The sequence below is a fragment of the Trachurus trachurus genome, assembly GCF_905171665.1.
Source record: "Trachurus trachurus genome assembly, chromosome: 1".
Classification (NCBI taxonomy): Eukaryota; Metazoa; Chordata; class Actinopteri; order Carangiformes; family Carangidae; genus Trachurus; species Trachurus trachurus.
Genome location: NC_139891.1, coordinates 23,310,998 through 23,334,520, shown reverse-complemented (window position 1 = coordinate 23,334,520; position 23,523 = coordinate 23,310,998).

Genomic DNA, 23,523 nt, shown 5'->3' with positions numbered 1-23,523 from the left:
GAACTGGTATGACTTCACAGGTCGGAAAAACACGAGTTACGAGTTTCCTTGAACGCACCATAACAGTCCTCGTCCCTACGTCACCACATTCACGGCGTCCCTTGGCTGCACACACAGCCCTTCATGCCGTTCTCTCTCCTCATTGGATAAAAACTGTAGGATACGATAAATGTTTTCTCCTCGGCTCAGAGCAGAGCAGAGTGACTGACAGACCCGTGTTTCAGACCAAACACTCTATGTAAGTGATTGCTGTCGGAAGATATAACTATTTAAGACTTATATTAACACAAATATATCACTTACTTCTGCTTTAAGCTTTCAGTTATTCAGTTTGAAGGCTTTGTATTTTTTTCAGTTTTTTTTCCCGATTTGTCCAACCCATCTGTATCCGTGGAGGTAGCCTTAGTATCACCTCTTTATACAACAAAAAGATTCAGCAGCTCCAAGGCTGAAACCGTTCAGACAAAACCATTTATGAAGGTCAGATTTATTGCAGGGCTCTTATATCACACTGCACTGGTTTTGTATGGGTGTACCTAATAACCTAGAAACATCAGCAAATAATGGCCACGTTTCCCAGATTCGTTAAGAAGCTCTTAGCGCTAAGAGTTTCTTAGGAATGCTCTTAAGAACGCTGTGAAAGAAGGACGTGTTTCCCAGAGTCGCTCTTAGCTTAAAGCAGAAGTAAGTGGTCCGGTCGTTTTCGCTAATGCTGCGTTCCAGGCAGGCTTTTGAAATCGTAAATTACAGCTTCAAGTCACAACTTACGACTTTGTAGCGTTCCAGGCAACCCACTCGTGTTTTTCCGACCTGTTTTACCGGTGAAAGTCACTATAACGGCCACTCGTAACTTCCGACCGGTGAACTCGCACCAGATCGAACTGGTACGACTTCACGGTCGGAAAAATACGAGTTTCCTTGAACGCACCATAACAGTCCTCTTCCCTACGTCGCCACATTCACGCGCATCCCTTGGCTGCACACACAGCCCTGCATGCCGTTCTCTCTCCTCATTGGATAAAAACTGTAGGATACGATAAATGTTTTCTCCTCGGCTCAGAGCAGAGCAGAGTGACTGACAGACCCGTGTTTCAGTCCAAACACTCTATCTAAGTGATTGCTGTTGGAAGATATAACTATTTAAGACTTATATTAACACAAATATATCACTTACTTCTGCTTTAAGAAGATCTTTCACTTAGAAGGAAATGTAAGATTGAGCTGACCCACTCTTCAGAGTCTTCTTAGCGACCAGCGCTCACATATTCAGACGCGTAAGGCAAATCAAACAACAGCGGAGACATTTCTAATCAGGCCTGCGTACACTGGGACCCGTATTAACCCCATGTTTGGCAAGACGGAAATCCCGTTGTCGGTGTATTCATTGCTCGTCGGAGGGCCTGCACTTGTCTCTGTGTGTGACTTATGCGCTTATATAATGGTGGGTGATATAAGAATCAATATGCATCGATTGATTTAGTTTCAGTACCGCAGTGGTACGAGCTTCTTGTAGAGATGCACCGATCAATCGGCCGCCGATTAAAAACGCCGGTTTTATATCCAATGGGTGACCGGCCGGTCATTGTCAGAATTTCCGGTTTTCGGCCGATCAAACTGACCCGCATGCGCAGTGCGTAGCAGCTCAACGCGCCCAGAGCAAAACAGCAGCGAAGCTAAAAACTAGCAGAAGATTCAGGAAGAAAACATGTCGCTGACACGGTCTTTGTGCTTGTAAGTCAAAAGTAAGACGTGGAGGATCAGTGTTTCCTCCAGGATTTTTTTAAAGAGTGGCGGCGAGGGTGGTCGGATCGACGGGGGGGTGGGGGCAGGAAGCGCGCATAACACCGGATCATCCGAAGAGGGGGGGGGGGTGTCGGACCGTATAATGCCGGGGCCACACTGGACGCGGAAGCGCCGAGAAGCAGGGGCATTTTCATTTCGGCGTCCAAATCCTCTGCGGCCGGCTCGCACCCTGCAGCGATCGTTTCGGCGTCTAGTCTATTTTGTGTGCGTGTCTGCTTAACGATCGTGTGCGTGTCTGCTTAACGATCGTGTGCGTGTCTGCTTAACGATTCCCTTATCGATTCCGTTTGGTTCAGAAACTCGCGCATTTGCAAAGAAAAAACAAACAACACACGCTGTGTTCGGGTCAGAACAAAGCAAACTTGATGTCACTGTTTACTGGATTGTTATTTTTGCGAGCCTCTCCCCGCCGCGACCCGACGCCCGACGGTTGTGCCCTGACAGATGCAGCTGACAGTGACGTTTCCTCATCACTAAACCTGTGAGCCACCATCCGGTCCTCCCTCCCTCACGTCGTGAGGACAGGTCAACCTCTCCTGAACAGGCTACATGTCTATTCTTTCTGTTTTTCTCTCTTCATTTCTCACCACCTTGTTTCAGGTTTTGCTCGTAGCCACGTGAAACAGTGCGCCCTGTGTCTTTTCTCTCTCGCGCTCTCTCTCTTTCGCTCGCTCACTCGCTCACTCTGCATAAAAACGAACGTTATGAAAACAATCTAGTGAGAAGAATACAGATGCATAAAAACCATGTAATGGAAACATTGTTAAATTCCTCCTGTGAGCACAGCTGCCCCGCAGCCACAGTGGTCTAGTGTTAACCTGTCCAGGCAGGTCGGTCCTGTCAACTTTTTTAATGTTAGAGCCATTAATGCAGTGTTTTCAACCTTGGTATTGGGACCCCATGTGGGGTCGCCTGGAATTCAAATGGGATCACCAATTAAATAAACGAATTATTTTTCTTTTTAAAATTATGATTAAAAACACCACAGACAATCTTAAACAACTATATTCTTTATACATTCACTTTATCTAATATAAATCAAGATCAAATAAAATGCAGCATATACAAATATCTGAGCTTGCTCATCTTGATTGAGGGTCACCAGAAATTTGTGATGTCAAAAGGGGTCATGAGCCAAAAAAGGTTGGGAACCACTGCATTAAAGCAGAAGTGAGTGATATATTTGTGTTAATATAAGTCTTAAATAGTTATATCTTCCGACAGCAATCACTTACATAGAGTGTTTGGACTGAAACACGGGTCTCTCAGTCCCTCTGCTCTGCTCTGAGCCGAAGAGAAAACATTTATCGTATCCTACAGTTTTTATCCAATGAGGAGAGAGAACGGCATGCAGGGCTGTGTGTGCAGCCAAGGAACGCCGTGAATGTGGTGACGTAGCGACGAGGACTGTTATGGTGCGTTCAAGGAAACTCGTATTTTTCCGACCGTGAAGTGGTACCAGTTCGATCTGGTACGAGTTCACTGGTCGGAAGTTACGAGTGGCCGTTATAGTGACTTTCACCGGTAAAACAGGTCGGAAAAACACGAGTGGGTTGCCTGGAACGCTACAAAGTCGTAAGTTGTGACTTGAAGCTGTAATTTACGATTTCAAAAGCCTGCCTGGAACGCAGCATTAGCGAAAACGACCGGATCACTCACTTCTGCTTTAATGCAAACAAACCCATTTCTCTTTTATTCCCTCACCCAATGAGAATCGATAAGAGAATCGATAAGGAATCGAATCGATAAGCAATATCGATAATGGAATCGGAATCGCTAAATTCTTATCAATACCCATCCCTACGCACACACACACACACAGAGCTGAGGGGCAGAAGCGCTTGTCGACTATTATAATTAGTTCTTAGATAGAAAATCGGTATCGGAAAAACCGGTTTTGGCAGGTCAGATCTCCTTTAAAACCGGGAATTGGTATTGGCCAAGAATTTTGCAATCGGTGCATCTCTAGCTTCTTGGGAAGCTTCTTTGGCGGGATCTTAAGGTTCTCCTAAGAAGACAGTTAAGAACGTGTCTGGGAAACATCCGTATCTTAGCACTCCTTCCTTACGAACGATCAAATCTGGGAACGGCAGCCAATATCAGTCTGGCTAAATTATATACAGACATAATAGATGGCTTTTGAAGAACAAATAGGAAGGTGTTTCTTTCAATTGTTTTTGCTCTAGACATGAAATGTGCAGCATGCTTTAAGCGGCTCATCGTGTTAACGCCAATGTGTACTGTCAGCATCAAAATGAAATCATGTCATGCAGCACAGACCTACAGGCAATGTTGCTGTTATAACCAGGTATACACAATACTTTCTCCAGAGTTAAATCTTTCACTTTTATTGGCATGCTCTTTGTGTGGGTGTTATTTCATTTGGCCAACTTGACTGTTGGTTGAACCCCAGTCCACCTCACCTGTCTCTGTGAATGAACATCCTGAATCTTGGATGTACCTCTGATCAACTGCATCTCATTACAGTTCTTCCTGGCAGCCCTGTACTGAGTCATGTTTACCGCATCTGTCGCACTCCTGGCAGCCAGTCTGTCATTCTCGTAACCCTCAACCCACCTAGTCAACCTCTCATCTCACCAGAATGCCGTCTATCTGTCCACTTTTCTTTCTCTGAATGCCTCTCCAGATTTTTTTCCTCAGTCCTCTCCATTTCAGAACCTCTAATCACATTACAGCTGAACCAATGCTGGACTGAATCTGAAAAAACTCACAACATAGCGGCAGTGCTCAGTGAGTCCAAATACACAATGCTTTTTTTTTTTGTCCAGACAAAATCAATTTCTCCTCCTTGTTCAGCTCTTAAGTCAGCCATAAAGCAATGTCCTCCTGACACTCTTTCCAAGCATCGATGTAGCATTGATGGAAGCGCATAAGCACTATAAAGGGGAAAAAACCCCTGTGGTTTAGAAAAAAAAAATCAAGAAGAGAGAGCACCATGAGGATTGTTTATCGTAGTGTACAAGACTCTGTGTAAAACTGATGTTATAGGGGGCTGTTTTGGGTATATCTGCTTAAATATTCAATCTTCAGTCTTCCATCCTTGTCGATGTGGATAAAGATGCTACTGTACATCAAGAAAGAAGCATGTTTGTTTATCATCTTATGTATATTTGTAGATCAAAGCAACCCTCCTCTCCCCTGTCAAATCCCTATCACTCAGCAACAGCCTGGCCTCACCTCCCCGCGTGTGCCCTGTCTTTGACATTATACCATGGATCCCACTTCCTGGCAGTAGGCCAGAGGAGAAAAAAGTGAATGATTTCAAACCCTCTCTCTTCCCCTTGCTCCCTCGCTCTCACCAAAGCTGGCTCTAATCAGATTTAGTAAGGGCTTGAGGATTGCTTTTTTTTTTCTTTTTCTTTTTTCTTTGCGTGTGACTACAATGTCATCAGCAGAGGTTTGGAGTAGTAAAACCATTACTGTATTGCGAAGAGTGGTAATTGTATTTAGAAAGCAGGTTTCGATGGGTAATCGAAATTCAGCTCATGATTTGCGTCTTTTTCCACTCCACTTTCACTGCATTTATTGCGCATTGGCATGGGTCCATTAACTGCACTGATGATTATTATATTACCAGAGATATAACTGCACAATTCTATTGCTACAGATACTAACTTTACACTTCATAATGAGGCACTATTAATTTTTAATAGCTTGAGGAATTTGCCTGAAGATAAGACTAAATTTATCCCTCCTGATGCACTGTTATCCTTGGGCTAACGTCAGTCTCTCCATGCACAATAGAAGTAAATGTTGCCCAACAGTTCAGTGATTTATTAATAGGATTCTGCTAATGGACAGCATTGTAGATTATCTGCGTCTTGGAGATGACTTGGAGATCTCCCCCCAGATGAGAAGTTAATGTTGGTGCAGTATTAATTGCTGGGGAGAAGGGGACCTCAGTTGTGCATACTGAGATAACAATGTTTGATCGTGCAGCTGCCTACAAGATGGCATGGTATTTTCTGCCTCCAGAGCGCTCACTGTAGGAGTCCCTTGACTCAAATATAGATTGGCTCCTTGAGTCTGGTCTTGGATATATCTGGAAATGTTTCTGCCTCTGTCTTCACTTTTTGTTTTGTGGTGTGTCAGCTGTTCATCTGTGGAGCTGGTTGTCTTACACTGCATCTTGGAGCTCGCCAGTGTGACAGACTGTCAGCAGCGCTTGTGTCACATTATTGTCGGGAAAAATCCAAGTCAGGGAATATATCACGTTATTGAAAAGCCATGTAACGGTTGTTGACTTTAAACACCTCAGAAACTTGTTTTGAAGGAAAAACGGTCCCCTTGGTGAGATTTATCGTCATTGCACAGCCTTGTGGAAAACTCATCATATTGATAATTTAGATGCTATTTATGCAGATTAACAAGAATATCAATTACTGTGACTAAGCTGTGAGGGTGTTAAGCCCAGCTCCTTCAGTCTCTACTTCCTCTTCCAGGATTTGCTGTCTATAATGAGTTGGAAGCTGTACTGCGCTGCACCGCAACATCCTACTACTTATAGTTATGCATTAGAGATCATTAGTGCCGTGATTAGGTAACGGCACTTTGAAACATGGCAGTTCCTGTTGAAAAAGCCTCATCAGATCAGAGTTGCCTGGAGTGTTTTTAACAGGGGCTTGCTGGAGAAGGACACTTTAGAGGAAACAAAGCTCAGTTCAGCTGGTCTGTTTTCTCCCAGTGAAAACATCTATCCATCTGTGTAATAGGCCTTGTCAAAAGTTTACTGAGAATCAGCTATTCACTTTGAGACTAGGCTGCGTGTGCCACTGAAAGTGACTCTGATAAAGTATAAGAGCCCATTGAGGCAGTGAGCAGGCTTTGATGCATAGTGATATCTTGACAGTTGCTGTCCTCTTCTTGTTCGGTTTCCATTGTCAACACTATAAACTTTCTGTTGTACCGTGTCTGTGCTTATTCTTCCATCTCAGTGCCTTGTTGGATATTTACAAATACGAGAAATGCAGTAATAACTTAATTACTATATTTCCTCTCCTCAAAATCTGATATAAGTAACTTTCTGCCTCATTGAATAGCTTCATGTATTAACAGTCTCTAGTCATTATTGTACTTCCCATAGGAGTTTTAGATCATTATCTGCCTTTGTGAATTCAGATATTGATCTTGTTCACGGCTCAGTTGCCAGGATATTCACAAAATTTCAGCATTCTTCTGAATTATAGTTGTTCATCTACACCAGTGATAGCTAAAAGTCTATGCAGTCCAAGGGAGTGAGATCTATGTGGCATAAAAGTTTTGTGTGTCTTTTAAACAGCTTACTTTGTCCATATCAGATAATGGCTGTAGCCAATACAATTTCACTCTGTCCATCTACAGTATGGGTCCTAATGTTTTGAATGTGAAACAAATATTCACATATGTACTATAGGCAGTAGAGCTTAAGTTTTATGAAGAGCTTCAGTGTGCTTTAGAAAGACTGGTTTCTCAGAAAAATACTGTTCTTTATCATCTTAAATTGTTAAAAGGAAGATGATTGTGTTTGCTGCTTTCATTTTGAGGGTGAAATCTCAGACAGTTTTGTGTGACTGACCATGTGCCTGCACAGTGAATTGCTCCAAATGTATATGCAGAACAGTCCAGGTTAAAATGAAAAAAAGACAGGCTGCAGTCTATGAACGCATGTGAACTGGAGACAAAAATATTGCAGTATTGATTTTTCAGGCTTAGAAGAAAAGTAACAAAAATGAGCTCCATGCGCGAACATTGTGTTCAAGCTATATAGAAATGTTACTAGTAGACTTTGCTTATCTGTGCTGAAAACAGAAAAGACACCTGGTGCAGTGTATATGTATTTTCAGATTACTTTCACCCGCCTCTAAAGCACATTGAAGAAGAAGAAAACAGGCCTCAGTTTACCAACACTTTACACCTCCTGTTGTGCAATTTGTTAAAGTTACAGGGTTGTACAGGTCAGCTTGACATTAAGAGAAAGCACTGTGATGGTGGCTTGGTCTAAACTAGGGATGGGACTTTTTGTCGACAAATCGTCAAAAAATCGACACATGCTCCCCTTCGACAAAAAAAATATTGCGAATATCGATACATTTTAATTTTTTTCAGACGTTAGTTTAGACGGCAGCTCTTTGTTGTTAAGGCGGCCGCCTTAACAGGAAAGCGCTGCGGGAAACCCTGAACAGAAGTTCCCTGTCCCTCATCAAACTCATCAAATACACAATCCATCCAACAACTCCAAAACGCTGTTGTGGAGAAGCTGTGACCTGCACATTCACCACGCTATAAAATAATAATGTAACATTACGAGACAGAGTTGTTTTCGAGACAAATGCATAGCCTGAACTACATTCAGTTGAACTATCCCTTTTGAAAGAGCACAAGTTCCTATACGCCTATTAGCAATTTGTTTTAACCACTTTATTAATTAGAATTAGAAAGGCCATTGTGTGATTTGTCTGCACTAATACACTGACATTTAAAGAATTGTTTGGATGAAATGCAAAATAAAACTTTTGAGCTTTGTCATGGTAATCTAGTGCAAAATTGGGATTGCCAGGCATTGTTGTGCATGAAAGAGGTGTAGACTGATAGGACGGAAACGTAGGTCATTTCATGTGTCGTTTATTGAGAGATCAGCCCAATGTAGTAGGGGTAAAAACATGTACAGCATAAAGTAAGCACTCACTTAAATTGTTATTAGACACTGATTAGCAAAGTGATCTGTACTGTACTGTACAGGTGCTGTTAGCCAAGGGCACTCAACTACTTAGTGACACAGCTGCAAAAACATCTGCTCAGAAAACTGACTTTGTTGTGCTGAATGTACAAAATTCAAAATGGATGAATATAACACTTTAAATTGACTCAGAGAGGAAGAGGAGGAGGCGATGACCCTTTTTGTTGCTACATTGCTCCTGTCCTTGGAGAACTGTTGTCTAACATGGGATATGGTTCAATATTGTATTACAGGCTAAACAAAAGTTGACAATGAAAAATGTCACATACATCCTAGATCCAAGCGTCTCTAGAAATCAGCTTTTAAATACTGCGTAATATTGACAGGCCTCTCAGGGTCGATCTGTGTAAGACAGAGACATTTTGTGCTTGCTTTGTGCTGTACAGTGTTTGATTTATTTAATTATTTTCAAATGATTGATTATTGTCATTTCTGAAATCCTGAATTTCTGAAATGTGCCCATACAGTAGTAGTATGCAGGAAACCCCACTTCACAGTCTGTGAATGCCTTGCATCCAAGCATGCATGCAGCTCCCTTTTTACGTGAGCATTTCATCTAGGCTTCGATCCAGCGCCTAGCCATTTTAAGGTTATCAGAATAAGAGAGAGGGGGCAGAAAGAAAGGGCTACATTAGTTTATATTGTGCAAATAAATCACATCATACATTGCTGGGTGAATTCTAAAGTTATAGGCTCCCTCAACAAAGGCAGTTTAACACTTGGCCAGTATGAATAGCAGTGAAACATCAAGACAGGAATATGTTTAGGGATACATTTTATGTGTCCCTGGCTTGGCATGGAGAAATGCCTTTTAAAATTGGAGTCTGTCCAGTTGTCAGTGACAATGATGCTGATTTATAGGAGCAGAGGAAAGAGAAACAGGACAGAGGCTGTGTTTCCCTCTAAAGCTTTCCATTTGGTAAATGATGCTTAGGTGGTCACTTTTCTTTGTTGACATAGGCCTGAAGCACAGCTGCATCTGCACTAATGCAGAGTGGATAGCGTGACACCTTAGTGCACACATTCTACTTGTAATGTAACACACAGTGTAGTTTTTAATGAATTATCATGCAGTTCTTCACATACAGCAAATCTAGTGACATTTGGGTTTAATAGTCTGGCAAGATAGATAGTGTAGCATTTATTGATTTCGATATTGACTCATTGTAGTTATCTTGGTCAAATGGAGTTTTATGGTGTTTCAGGTGTAGAATAATAGGCTGCAATTAGCATTTAAATGCACGTTACTCATTCAAATTATGTTGCAGTAAAAGTTCTTTCCTTAATTGTGTTTTATGAATTAATTTACTGTTATATTTATCTTTAGGAGGAAGTCAGACTCTGTTGTATTTCAACACCCTGTTGTAATAGCACAAAAGACAAACATTAAAAAGTCTAATTGCTTTTCTCTCTGCACATAATACATGGTAAATACCACTGCTTATGATGAGCACATGAGTGTCTTGCTAAAGCTTTTGTTTGGCAAAGGTTATAGTGTAAAGGGTAAAGTATAAAGTCATTCCATAAATTCTAAAAAGGTTGTCAAGGGAGAATTAGGCCTATACATGAAATACTGAAGACTGTCACTAGAGATTTCTTGTTTTTAATGTATTCAAGTTTCAAGATAAAAGCATATTATCAAACGCAAAGTAAAAGTTTTCCCTCTGGAATTTGTTAACTAAGGGCAATAAGCCTGTAAAGAGTAGCCACAGTTATGGACAGGGTTGATCATTGGTCACACTGAATTTCTAGTACGGTAGATAATTGAAAGTATATTCAGAAATAAAGCCAAATGAACTGATTTTATATTGCCAGAATATTTTAATGAAATGACCAAGGTTACTCAACAAAGGAAAATAAAACTTGCACAATAGTGAAATCCTACAAGCACAAAGTGTGACAACAAAAGTTTATTGACTCCCTGCATCTAAATTGGATCCTCAGCCAAAATTTATGAATTTATTTTCAGTGTAGATACACTGAATAATCCAATGAATGAATGATAGATTTTGTTTGCATAAAACTGCACTGATGTTTCAAGTTTCTTTTTCACGATGGTGTGTCTGAGAGCATCAGACATTTCATTATCAATACATACAACAAATCCAAAAGCAACACCGAAACATTTAGTTTATACTCAAGTTTCACATCTATGCATTAGTCATAAAACTGTTAAAACGCTTCCAGCATAAATTGAAAAGAGAAGTTGAATGAGAAGTTTGGTGCAGATTGTGGAAAAAAAACCCATCTTACAAGAAATATCTAAACAGCTTCAAGCTCCGCCTGGATCATATGCTGCACACTAAACCAGCAAGGGGCGTCATGAGCGAAGGCCAAGGAGAACACTACTATTGACAGGCACAAAAAAATCAAGACTAATGTTTGCAAAACTTTCAAGCTAGTCTTTGGATAGTGCTCCCGATGAGAGCTCTGCCATGCATTAGTGTGTTTATGAATGATGAAATGAAACCCAAAAGGAAAAGAACACACCACCTCAGTAAAACATAATGGAGGTCCTATCATCCTTTGGGGCTGCTTTGCTGCCTCTGGTGCTGGAGACATTGAACGTATCAAAGGAATGATGGAATCAGAAGATTACCAAGGAAGGACAATGGCCCAAAGCACACATCCAGCGGTACAAAAGAATGGTTGAAACGCAAAAGATGGATCGTTTTAAACTGACCTGCAGTGAGGCCTGACCTAAATCCCATTGAAAACCTTTGGAGAGAGCTGAAATCTGCCATTGCAAAAAAGGAGATGGGTCCAGCTATAGACCTGTGAGGGTGTCATGAGCCCCTAGTTAAACCCCAAAACCTACACTGGGCCAATGGAGGACTGTAGTGTTACTGGATGTAGGTCAGAGATTTTTACCTCAATTAAAGAGCTTCTGCGTAATTGTGACGGTTGAATGACTTGTTCAGGGAGAATGGAGGCTCTCTGCCTTTCACCTAGCGTCTCTTGGCTGAAAACCAACCTGCCAAGATCAGCGCCTCCGACCCGGTGTGCAGATAAACATGGATTGCTTTACGGCACGACAACACAAACAATCCGTAATCTCTTGTTAATGCTGAGTTTTTACAACATTGAAAATATGCACTCCGAAACTGTAGGGGGACTTGCATAGTTCCCCTTTAATGTTTAAAATGCCTCCAAGGGTGAAAATGACGCAAGATAAACATTGTTTTTCATGTGACTCAAGGTTGTAGATGCACATTGTGAAAACACTGTTCCAAATTTGTACAATCCAGTCATTAGCACCTGTTTGGTAAGGGGTGATGTAAGGGGCTTTTTAAACAAATATAATTAATTAAAGTACTTAACTATACAATTATAATAAAAGTTGATAAATACAATGCAATAAATGCAGAGTGGTAAACAGCAGAGTCAGAGCTGTGATATGTCTTGGCAAAATGTCACTATCAGACAGTTCTTTTATTGGACAAATACTGGTGTTCAGACCTGCCCACCAACCACTTGTGAAGATAGCAGTTTTAGTGTCAGTCGTCCTTCATGACAGCATGATATTTACGTATGTATTAAAGGGGAAAATAAATCAGGTCATTTGTATATGTTTGTTCCCTACAGTACCAATCAAAGTTGAATTAAATTAAACATATTGCATTCTGTCTCATGTACTGTTTTTCTACTTGAGATTTATTAGAACCACCAATATTTCCGTTTTTTTTTGTGTCCTTTGGTGATGTGATCATTTTTAAGATTACAGTAATTGTGAATCTGTTTAAGTTTGTGGGTCCGTCATGTTGAACATGGCTGAAGGTCAGACAGTCTGCAGCTGTATATTAATGACAAAAAGGCTTGATGTTGTTGGCAAAGGTTCTGCAGCCAGATATTGGTGAAGGGTGTAATAATTGAGTCCAGGGAATATTATATGTTGTATTATTTCCCAATTATTCAAGTTATCTCTCTTATTCAATAACCTTGGACCTTTGAGCTATTTTGATTATACAGAATTGGTTCATCTGCACTTTTGTCCGAAGATATTTCGAATGGTCCACCTTGAAATTCAGGGGTATTTATGTTTACACGGCAATACTGTTACGACTGCTGTCTGGCCCCCACACTGCCCTCTGGGAGCTTCCCAGGCATTTTAACAGCCTGTCTTACCTTCCATGACCAAGGCTACCCACTGCTCACACCATTTACACATTGTCTTCTTTACTGCCTCTTGTTGTCCAACCTTGTACCATGCCTTCACTCCACTCCACACTGATCTTTTTCCGGGGGTGGTTTTCTTCAAGTTGTCAGTTGAGGAGGGTGTTTCAGGCTGCCGTGTTGCGACTGCTGCCGTTGTTCTCAGAATCTCTTGATGAAGCTCCTGTAAACAAAACAGAAAGGTTGAATCTTCTCCAGAGCTGTTATTGGCTGTGCTGTGATGCTGCTGTCTCTTCACATCTGTCCCTTTTCCCTCCCCATGTGCAGAGACGAATATGGAGGATGGACGGGGATGCTGACAGAAGGCTTCATATCTGGTCTGCTTGTTAACTGGTAAGACAACACACTGAGAATTATGAGTGAAATAGTTGAGTGCTATTCAATCTTTTATTTATCTATATCATAATTATCATTGGTAAAGATACATATGCAAACGTGTGCAAACTAAATTAAGACAAAGTGTTCTTCTTAATCATTTAGAGGTGAAAGTCATAATGCAATCAAGTAAATACAAAAGCACATGAAAATGTTTTCTGTTATAAAAATAAATGTCATAAATTTCACACTGCAAGAAGTGTTACAAAACCTGTTGGTAGGTTAATTGCGTTACTGTAAATGTGTCAGAAGTTTTGACATAATTTTTTATTTTTTTGTGACATGATGAATCTCTGCATTGGTTTGCTGCTCTAATGCAACTATAGGAAAAAAATACTACGAACCGCCAATGTTGAAATTGAAAAAAACTTCTGTGTGCCTCGTTAGTACATCTGTGCATTTGCTGATACTCTTATGTAAATTAGTTTGTGTTTGCATACTTGTAGTGGGTATTTGTGTGCATGCACGTGTCCATCTGTGCATGCTTAGGTGTGTAATCCTTGTGTGTACTTAACAGATAAAAGGTAAGTTTTGGCTTTCTTGGCTAATCACAAACTTTGGTACACAAGCCAAGAATGTGAATTTCAGCATATTTGCTGCAGTCTGCTGTTGTTTCAAAGCCTCTCTGCTACAAACAGATGAGTGGAATTTGTTTTGTCATTCTGGCCAATATGTTCTGAATGCCACACGGCTTTCCCTGGATATCCAAAAGCACTCAAGAAGAAAATAGTTGTAGCTATTATTTTAATCACATTTACATCAAAAAACATGTTGGCTTGCACAGACACCAGCAAATTTCCACTCACCCAGTCACACAAAAACACATTTAGGCCCACAAATGATTTAAAATAGTCTGTTGAAGTTAATGGGGTTTATGTGACTTTATTTAAAGCCATCATGCACCATGTCATGTAGTCAAGAGCGACATACACGTTCTAATTGCAGAGGAGGCTATCTGGGGGGAGGGCAGCTAACCCCAGCAGCTTTACAGTTGCACAATTCCTATCCAATTTAGAGTCCCTACTTTTTAAGTGTAGTGCATCCAAGAGGCTGTCTTACTGAGATGAACTGCTCCTTCTAGATGAGATAAAGCACGCTCAGTGTTCCTCAGTAAGATGGATGGGCACATTTGCATGCCGGGCTGTCAATTTCACCACTGCCAGGTCTCCTTCTTCCTTATTTTCGTCTTAGGCTGTCTTTCTTTCCGCATTTCCCAATGTCTGGCTATCAAAAGGGAGTACTACTCTAAATTACTAGTAGTTAGGGGATGCCACGATGGATGATGTATTATTCACAGTTGACTGACAGCGGCCCTTAATTCTTCTGCTTTCAATGTGGCTGTTGTGTGTCAAGGGGAAAAGTAGTCCATGCAAATAAAAAATTGGATTGTGGCTAATGAATAGGCCATGATTGGCCAGGTTTTCCAGGCAGTTAAGCGGGAGGTTCATCCTGACAGAAATTACATACAGTATGCTGGATTTCAATGTTGGCATCTTCATCATGTTCAGGCCTAATTACTGAAATGAGATTTGTGATTAGTGGGCTAACAAGTTATATTAATAATGTCTCAGTGTAATGTATTGTCTGGCCATGTTTGAGACTATGCTCTTCATGGAATTGTGCCTTTTAAAAAATGTCAGGTTACGGCTGAAAAATACTGTGCCTACATGTGCTGTAAACATTAAAAGTAATAGATAAATATAGGAAATTTAAATGATGCACACAATAATATTGACAATTTCACAGAGTAAGGATATGACAATGGATACTCTGATGCTGCTAGAAACCTGTGTAGGCCTACTTGCTTTACACAGAAAATGGATCAGGGATTGTTTTGGGAAAAGATTAAGACGCTCTTCAGCATTGATCTACAGTCAACAACCCTTAAGGCCAAGGTGAAAAGCTTTAGAAATATTTTCAAATTGTTGCCAGGTTACTTCTCTTTGCTTTATTTATCTGTGAGATGTGTGTATAACTTGAATCTAGAGTACTGCTGTGGTAAACTGAAGTGAATGGAAATAGTTTAGAAAGTCATACACTTGTTTTTTAATAAGGTTCAACAATTCAAACTGAATGTCAGGACAGAAACCAAGCCTTGAAATACAGGCAAATCTCTGTAGACCTCCACAATAAAGTTTTGACATGGCATAGAGCAGAGCAAGGCCATACAACTATTTCTAAAGCCTTGAGTGTTCCCAGGAGCACAGTGGACTCAATAATTGTGAAATTGAATAAGTTTGGAACCGCCAGTACCTTGCCCAGAGTCAGCTGTCCGACCAGTCATTCAGACGGTAGCCGAAACTCTAAACTTTATACAGTCTGCTACTGATCGTGTACTAATCAAAAGATTAGCTCATGATGTTTAAACAACATTTTTAAGACCTTTTGTGAAATCTTTTGTATCCCTTACTGTAGGTACTGTCAATGTTGACAAAGTGCTGTACCTGTCCACTTTCCCGTCTACTTCTGATCACTGCAATGTTCCTGCTATATCAACTTGACTTTTTAGATTATGCTTAAGCAGCACAGGCTGTGAATTCATTTTTTTTCGTGCCTTTGCAAAGAGCTTTATTTTGCTTTGACTTCACTGAAACACAACATATGCTGCTCCTTGGTATTCTGCTTAATATGACCCACAGTAATGAACTTTTGAAGTTCACATTTTAATTGTGCTCTTTGTAGTACTGCCTGAACTCAACAAACTAGTAATTACTGCAGGGACATTTAATTGAGCTCATATTGTGTTAATGAACTTTTCCCATCCTGTGTAGTTGCTGCTGAGGACATATTTTCTGAAGTCGTCTAACAGACACCAATGCATTAAGCAACACTAGGACATATTGTATGTGAGAACTGTCTTCTGCAAGTCTGCTGACGATACAGATAAAGACACAACGTCTATTTATCTTCACTCTTGATTTGTTGTGCTGTATTTATGTAACAATCTGAATATCAAAACAAGATAAGGGAGACAAATAATAATCAGCTATTGTTGTTGACCATAAATGGTGAAAAGCCGGTGTATACAAACTATTGAAATTGTAACTGTACTTGAAGATGTTTTATTTTTTCCTCTAATGTTTCTTGCAGTCAGTGTCAGCAGTAAATAGAGCACTCTGTATCACTGATGAGTCTGGGAGCCAGAGGGAAATATTTATGATGGAATTAGATTCTTTTTTTTTTCTCTAACTGGAAAACTGAAGTTGCTGCATGAATTTGTTAGAGATGAAATGACAATTGACTTTCAACATCTGTGGCAGCCATCTGTGGCATTCCAAAGGTAGCCTTTTCTGTTTGTTCTCCATATGCTCTGGCTCTTATGAGATGAGTCGTTGGAGTCTGAATACAAGACTCGTGTCGTAATGGAAACCTAACAATGTCCCCTGAGCTCTCGGCTCGCACTGACAATGACTGACAGGCAGTTTCTGTTGATCACAGACTTAAGTCCCATTTGAGAGCACTGCCTACTCCTGCTCATGAATACTCATAAGCTTTAATGCAGAAAAGTGGATCTGTGGTTCATAAACCTCCAGGTGTATCTTGGAGGAGTGATTAAAAATAGCTTAGGTAGGAGGATGAAATGTGCTTTAGGGTCTATTTAAATACCCTGTGTCAAATAGTGTGTATTATAGTTGCAACATATTCTTTAGAGGCAGTATATTGTGGTCGCCGTGTTCAGCTGTGAAACGACATTATCAGACAACTGTTACCTTCTTAGCAAGTCAGACAATGAACGGATCCATGTATATTGTTGCACTATGTCAAAGGAATGTGAAGCATGAGGTACTGATGGAGGTAACGGTGATTTGAGTTTGCAGCATGGCATGCAGGTACCGCTACCCTTCCTGCGCGAGATGGGGCATGGAAAAATGTTGAGAGATTAGCCCAACACAGAAACAACCGCAAAACCTCTTATTTTTCATTCCTCCTCCTGTCAATGTGAAGTATTACTGTCTCTTCCGATCTTGACACGCTCTTACCAAACCCACACGGGGCCTTTCGTTTAACTGCTGTTCCCTTCACAGAGCTGTTAAATGGCTCATTAGTAAGGCTAAGGTGTCATCTACTGAAGGACAAATGTATTGGCTCTGCAGCTTTACCTGTGCTGTCATATACGTTAAGAATGGAGAATGGAGATTAGTGCCGTCTGTGTAGCTCCACAGGAGAAAGTGGTGCAGTAGGATATTTTAATTATCTGTTGACATTAATTAAATAATTATATTTGATTATGATGTCAACGGTATCTCGCTGGGTGTTATGAACTTCGGTGCTTCGGGTTTTTAGACCTCTTGAATGTAAAGGCAGCTGGAGGGAAACATGTACACTCCATCGCGTTGTGTGACCTTGGTTATTCTACATATATCCAACTTGATGATGCATGTGTCTACCTTTTTATATTGAATTATGCTACAGGGATATGGGGATTTAAACAACCTGAAATTGCAGACTCCTCAGAATACAGAGCGGAGCTATGATAACTTCAGAGGTTCATAAATTTTCCTCTATCCTGGCAGATCAGTGCGACATGGGATGATTACCAGGGTCAGAGCAACAGAAAAATGAGATGATCGGACTCAGATCAACCGATTAAAATAGCAGAGGATAAAATTAACATGTTATAGGTGTTCTATGTTCAGAAACATGCTTTATGAATGAATGAATGAATGAATGAATGAATGAATGAATGAATGAATGAATGAATGAATGAATGAATATTTTATTTTCGTGTCATGCCACCACTGTGGCCCATCCCATACGAGATTACAAGACACAATAACAAATACAAAAAACAAAAACTAGACGGTCCTTCCTGTTGGTGTTACCTGCCACACAGGTGTGACATAAATAAACAAATTCAGATTACTTTCAGTACTCAACTATATATCGCTCTTCGTCTCATTGCCCAAGCCTTTTCAAGAAATAAAGAAAATGCAAAAATATTCAAATGAAAAAGAAGTTTTAGCTTCTCAGCATCGTCTAACCACACAAATTCGTTATTTGGATCTACTTTACTGAACATTTTTTGTCTTATACAGTCATAGAAAGGACAATAGAACACAAAATGAATTTCATTCTCCACCTCTTGGATGTCACATAAATTACAAATCCTAGCGTCTTCTGCTGTGCCAACATATCTGCCTGTCTCGATGTGAAGACCAAGAATACCAGCTCTCAATTGAGCGCACAGGGATCTTTTCTTTTTTGACAAATTATACAAAACATAGTTTTCTGGGCCAAATACCTGTTTTATTTCACAGTAAGTACGCAATTTTGGTTTACCCCAAGTATCTAATGCCCATCTATCTTTACTTTGTTGAAAAATAATTTCTTTCAATACTCTATATTATTTTATATTAATATAACTCAGCATTGGTTTGTTGTATGTAAACAGGGATAACAGATGCTCCTTCTTTTGTTCAGGTCTGGTAAAAGGGTTTAGAAATACTAAAGAATGCTCAAATCATAATGACTCGTATGTTTCATCTTGCTTGTATAGAGGCCAAAGATCTTAAGTTGCACAGCTGGTTATTGAGGTTTGTAGATTCAAACGTTGTGCATTTTGGAGGAAAACTGATTGTGAATGCAAGCTCTGTGAAAAGAGACGTGGGAAGTCCCATTTTTCTTTTGTAGTGTATATAAAAGTGTCCTTAAGTGTGTCAGTTTTTCATGAAATCGCACGACAACATGCTGTCATATTCTCTTTTTTGTATGATGTTTAAATTTTGTAACTCTGTCAAACTGTAGGCTACATCAAGTATTTATTTACATTACTTACCTTAGATACTTTGAAAAATGTGTGTGATTGGCATTCTGGATCTGGCTCTTAATAATTTGTGATGCCTTTTAAGTCAGTGCAAAGTGGGCATGGGATGTGCATGAAGAAAGAATAGAACTATTCATTTTTTATTAAATATGAGTTCTTTCCCTCTCTTATGAAAAGTAACTTGGTGTCACTTCACCAATAGTAAGAATAGAAGCAGAAGGAGAATAAGTAAAGACTTTGTGTTTTACCTGCCGTTGCATAAAAGTGTGGGAATGTATTTCTGATTGAAATTCTGTCAGATACAGCACTATCACCGAGTGGATCTGCTTTGCAAAACACTTAATGTTTGTCCCTTTGGCATGTTTGTCTTTGAGAATGGGGAGTTCTTGCAAAACTTTGCAAATAGTCTTATATCTTATTTCCTCCTCCAGTATCTCTCTCTATCTCCCTCTTACTCTTGCAGTTTATTTCAGCTTAATTCAGTCTGTTTTATGACATTAATTTATGTTTGTTGAAAGATATTGCTGAACCATTAAGGATAATACAATTCAATAATGAGATAAGAAAAATAAGATGATGTTCATTAAATAAGATCAATTTGTACAAAAAAGAACAAGACAAAGGCACAGACATGTTCTACGGGTTGTTGGATTGTGTAAAGATAATTATTTGTCACATTCAGTGATGTCGTTCTAAAACATTCTGCCAATTTGTATAATGATTTAGGGACTGATGACAGTTTACAATTAATTCAGTTTTGAGGTTAGATTGTCCAGATGGGCAATATTCGTTAATTTCATGTTGATGTGATTTGTAGTTGGAAAACAGTGCTGGTCTAGTTGAACTGGGATTGAAAAAGAAGTCAGTCTTACATGAGCAGTAAATTTCCCACAGCATTAGGTTCTAGTTGTAGCATTAGTTGGGGGGTTATGGTATTCATTAAATTATTAAATTATACCATACTATGTGCAAGGCTGCAAATTTAAGTACTTTGTTACAAATTCTGCACATTGTTACAAACAAATTGTGACCAGCCACTGAGCCCAGTCTAGGTAAAAGAAAGAGTGGAACAGTAAAAACTTTATGGATTTTTGACAGTCCACCAGTTCAGCGATGCGGTGGAGCCTCGATTGCCAGTCGACTGTGACAGATCGTACCTTGTGAACATGTTTGTATTTGGGAAAAAAGGAGCCGAGTGAATCAATGCTCTGCACAGAGCTCTGCAGGAAAATTTGATTTTACTCATTCGAAATGGAGGGGAAAAACAACTTGTGGTGGTTAGTGTTTTATTATGGAGGGGTGCAAATACATCAAAGTATGAGGAAACACTGAAGTCTCTGGACAAACAGACAGAAGGAACTGATAAGTGTGTGTAGCGTCTAAACGTGGTCGGTCGTGTGGTGGTTTGGTAAAATGCCAATTTGCCCTTTACTCAGGGCGTTGTGCTCCATATGGAAGGCTAGCATCCAGGCGCTGATAAAACCATCCGCAGATTACTGCTCACACAAATGCCTCGGTAATTGTTTGAGTCTAATGTCTTATGTATGGTTATAGAAATAAGCCCCCGGCTCAAGCTCACAGCCCAACTAAAGAATGAGATTGAACAACTGAGGCACTGTCTGTCTCAGTGTCTCAGTCCTGATGCTGTCAGGTCCACATGTTTTGCTGAATTTTATAAATTTTTTCATGCCATTTTTTTTTTTTTTTAACCAAATCTTTCATTGTAATTGAGGAATCAAGATGGTCCTGATTTTCTGTTATTTATTCAAGAATGATTAGTTCTCTTGAATTTATTTCTGTTTCTGAATTTGTGTTCTTGTTTATAGGGATAGTTCACTCAAAATTGAAATTCCACTCATTATCTACTCACCCTCATGTTGACTGAGGGTTGGGAGAAGTTTCAGAGTCCTCCGTGCCTTCTCGGAGTTACAGGGGGGCTCGGCGCAGCACTGCATTGCCATATGACGGTAGCGAACGGGGCTCACTTTTCTTCGTCCAAACAGACACACCAAAAAACATCCAAATACCTCCATAGTGCTCGTCTGTAATGTCCCTCTTGTATTGAAGCCCCAACATGAGAAATTGTTCTTTAAATTTAAAATTAAATTTAAAATTTCAATTTTGAGTGAACTATCCCTTTAAGCTGTTCAATCCGTCCCAGAGCTGATCTTGATGCATGGACTTCTAAATTTCGCTGAGTTTCTGATGATGATGATGATGATGATGATGATGTTGTAGTTGGTAGTGGTTTAAAAAAAAAGGGGGGGGGGGGGGTTGCATTCCTTGTTGCACCACTCCAGCCAGCCCTATAATCATAAATCTCCCTCACTGACTGAGCATAGTTCCACCATTGGACACCCAAGTACCATGTGACTTGATTTGTAGTTTGGTGATTACTCTTTCAACATTAATTAGCACTAATTAGCATTAATTAGGGTGGTGTTTACTGCAGCCTAAGTTTTGATTGAGGCTTGTTGCGTCTCATTGCTGCTATAAAAGACATACCTCTGCAAGGACGTCATGTTCACACTGTCTGTTTTCTGGTCTGTCAGCAGAATTATGCAGAAAATGATGAGCCAATTTGCACCAAACTTGGCAGAGGGAGCAGGTGCAGGGAAAGGAGTAGTTGTCGGTTAAGTTTTTGATCAGCCAGCAATTTTCACTGTTCGGCATGCCAGAACAGTGAAAACCATGCTGCTTATAATGTTTAACATTGATTTCCCTTGTTCAGTGGAGGAAGATAGATTGGCAGCAGGGGAAGTTGTAGGTTATGGCACCTTCAAATCTGCTTCCAGGATAGAGTGGTGTTGTGAGAAAGTGGTGAAGAGCAACTGTAATGTGATTCATGATACTTTTGTATTCGTCTTCTTGCCATTGACTGCACCAGCTAAGGGCCCTGACATTAAATATATTGCTGTTTACCACTGTTCATATTTTTACATAATCATCAAGATGGTTTACAGTATTGCTGAAAGTTTGATGTTATGTGGTGAGGAGAGTCCTCTAGTCTGAGTCTGGCCTGAGAAAAAGTCTCCTCTGCTGACAAAAACACAGGAGGATGAGGTGAGAGGAGACACACTGAGACGGACTAAATAAGATGGTGAGAGGACCAAAGAGACACAACAGAGTCGGGAAGTAAAACACACAGGGTGAAGCAGCTGTCGGTCACAAACCAAAAAAACAAGACAGTTGTATCACCAGTTCAAAAAGCGGCAATGAAAGGGACAGGGCAGAGCAGCAGTGGATGCAGAAGAGACAGTGGTGAAGACCTGCTGGTGGAGGAGATTGGTTTCAAAGTCCCTGCTCTCAAAAGAAAGCAAATTAATGACACGAGAGGCTTCCGGTCCAATAAATGAGAGAAAGCAGGAGCAGCAGCCGGAGCGTGAGTGTAGCATGAGGGAGGTGGACTGCGCTGAAGATAGGCAGTCTAACACTGTCTCACAATTATCTGCTAAATCACAGCAGGAGCAGATTGAAGAGATCCTGCAAATAAAAAATATGAAAAAAGTTCTACGTACCTTCACAGAAATTAAATTTCTTGTCAGATCACAGACAAAGATAAGGAAGGTCCACTGACCAGGAAGTCTAGATACCCCAGATAGAAACAAGAATGTAATGATGAATGCCTTCTATCATGTGTTAGTCCTCACTTCATAGATCATGTGTGAGTCCACACTGAGGAAGAGAGCGAGTGTGCTTGAACTTGTTAAATTTGGGAGCATTATATGATGATGGTTCAAGAAATGCACAGTGACACTTCAAATTAAACTGACTAGAGGTGGAAATTTGTTTTGAGTCATCTCAGCAGAATCATGCAGAGAGGAAGTTGTGCTGCTCTTCTTCTCTAATAACGATCTGCCAAAGTCTGCAGTGAAGGAAATAACGAAGGGGACACATACTGTACAGGATTACTACTGTTGTCTTCCAAGGCAGGGCCTGGTAGAGTTTAGTTTGGTTTTAATGAACCCAGAGTCGATGTGGTCAGGAGGTTTTTTTTTTTGGAGATTTGAACTGCACAGAGAACGTCAGCTGGAGAGAAATCATATTGAACCTCATGCTGCTTTAAAACGTGCAGTGAAGCAGCTGGTGCAAGTTCACAGGTTAACTGGCATATGGAGATTAATACATGACAAACACAGATGGAGATTTTTCTCCCTTTATGAACTGATTAGATATTTGGAGCTACTGTATTTAAATGGTGAAGAATATTGCCTATAGCTTTTTTTTTTTTAGATCATTCTATGACGTCTTGGTGTTTTCAACATTGAGGAAAACAGTTTTTACCCTGTGACAGTAAAGTGTGCAATGTTATTTAGTTTGTTTATGTCAGTTGATTTTTGTGCAGTAGCAGACAGCCAAAAATAGTTGGCTTTAACTTTTCTCACAGGACCTGTGAACATGTTTACACATAAATATACAGTTTTTCTCCCACTATATTTAGGAGCAGAGGTGTTACATCTAAGTGTTATATTGGAGCCTGTTAGTTTGGCATGCTTATGACTGTGTGTATGTTTTCATGTGGAGAAAGATTGTTTTCTAAAAATAATATCTCTTGTGTGGCTGTTCTTGTCGACCATTTTAATTATTACATGACTTGTGTATGTGTGAACTAAGAATGAGACGTTGTTACAAGATTATTTTACTTGGGTGAAGGGAATCCTTGGGCCTTAAA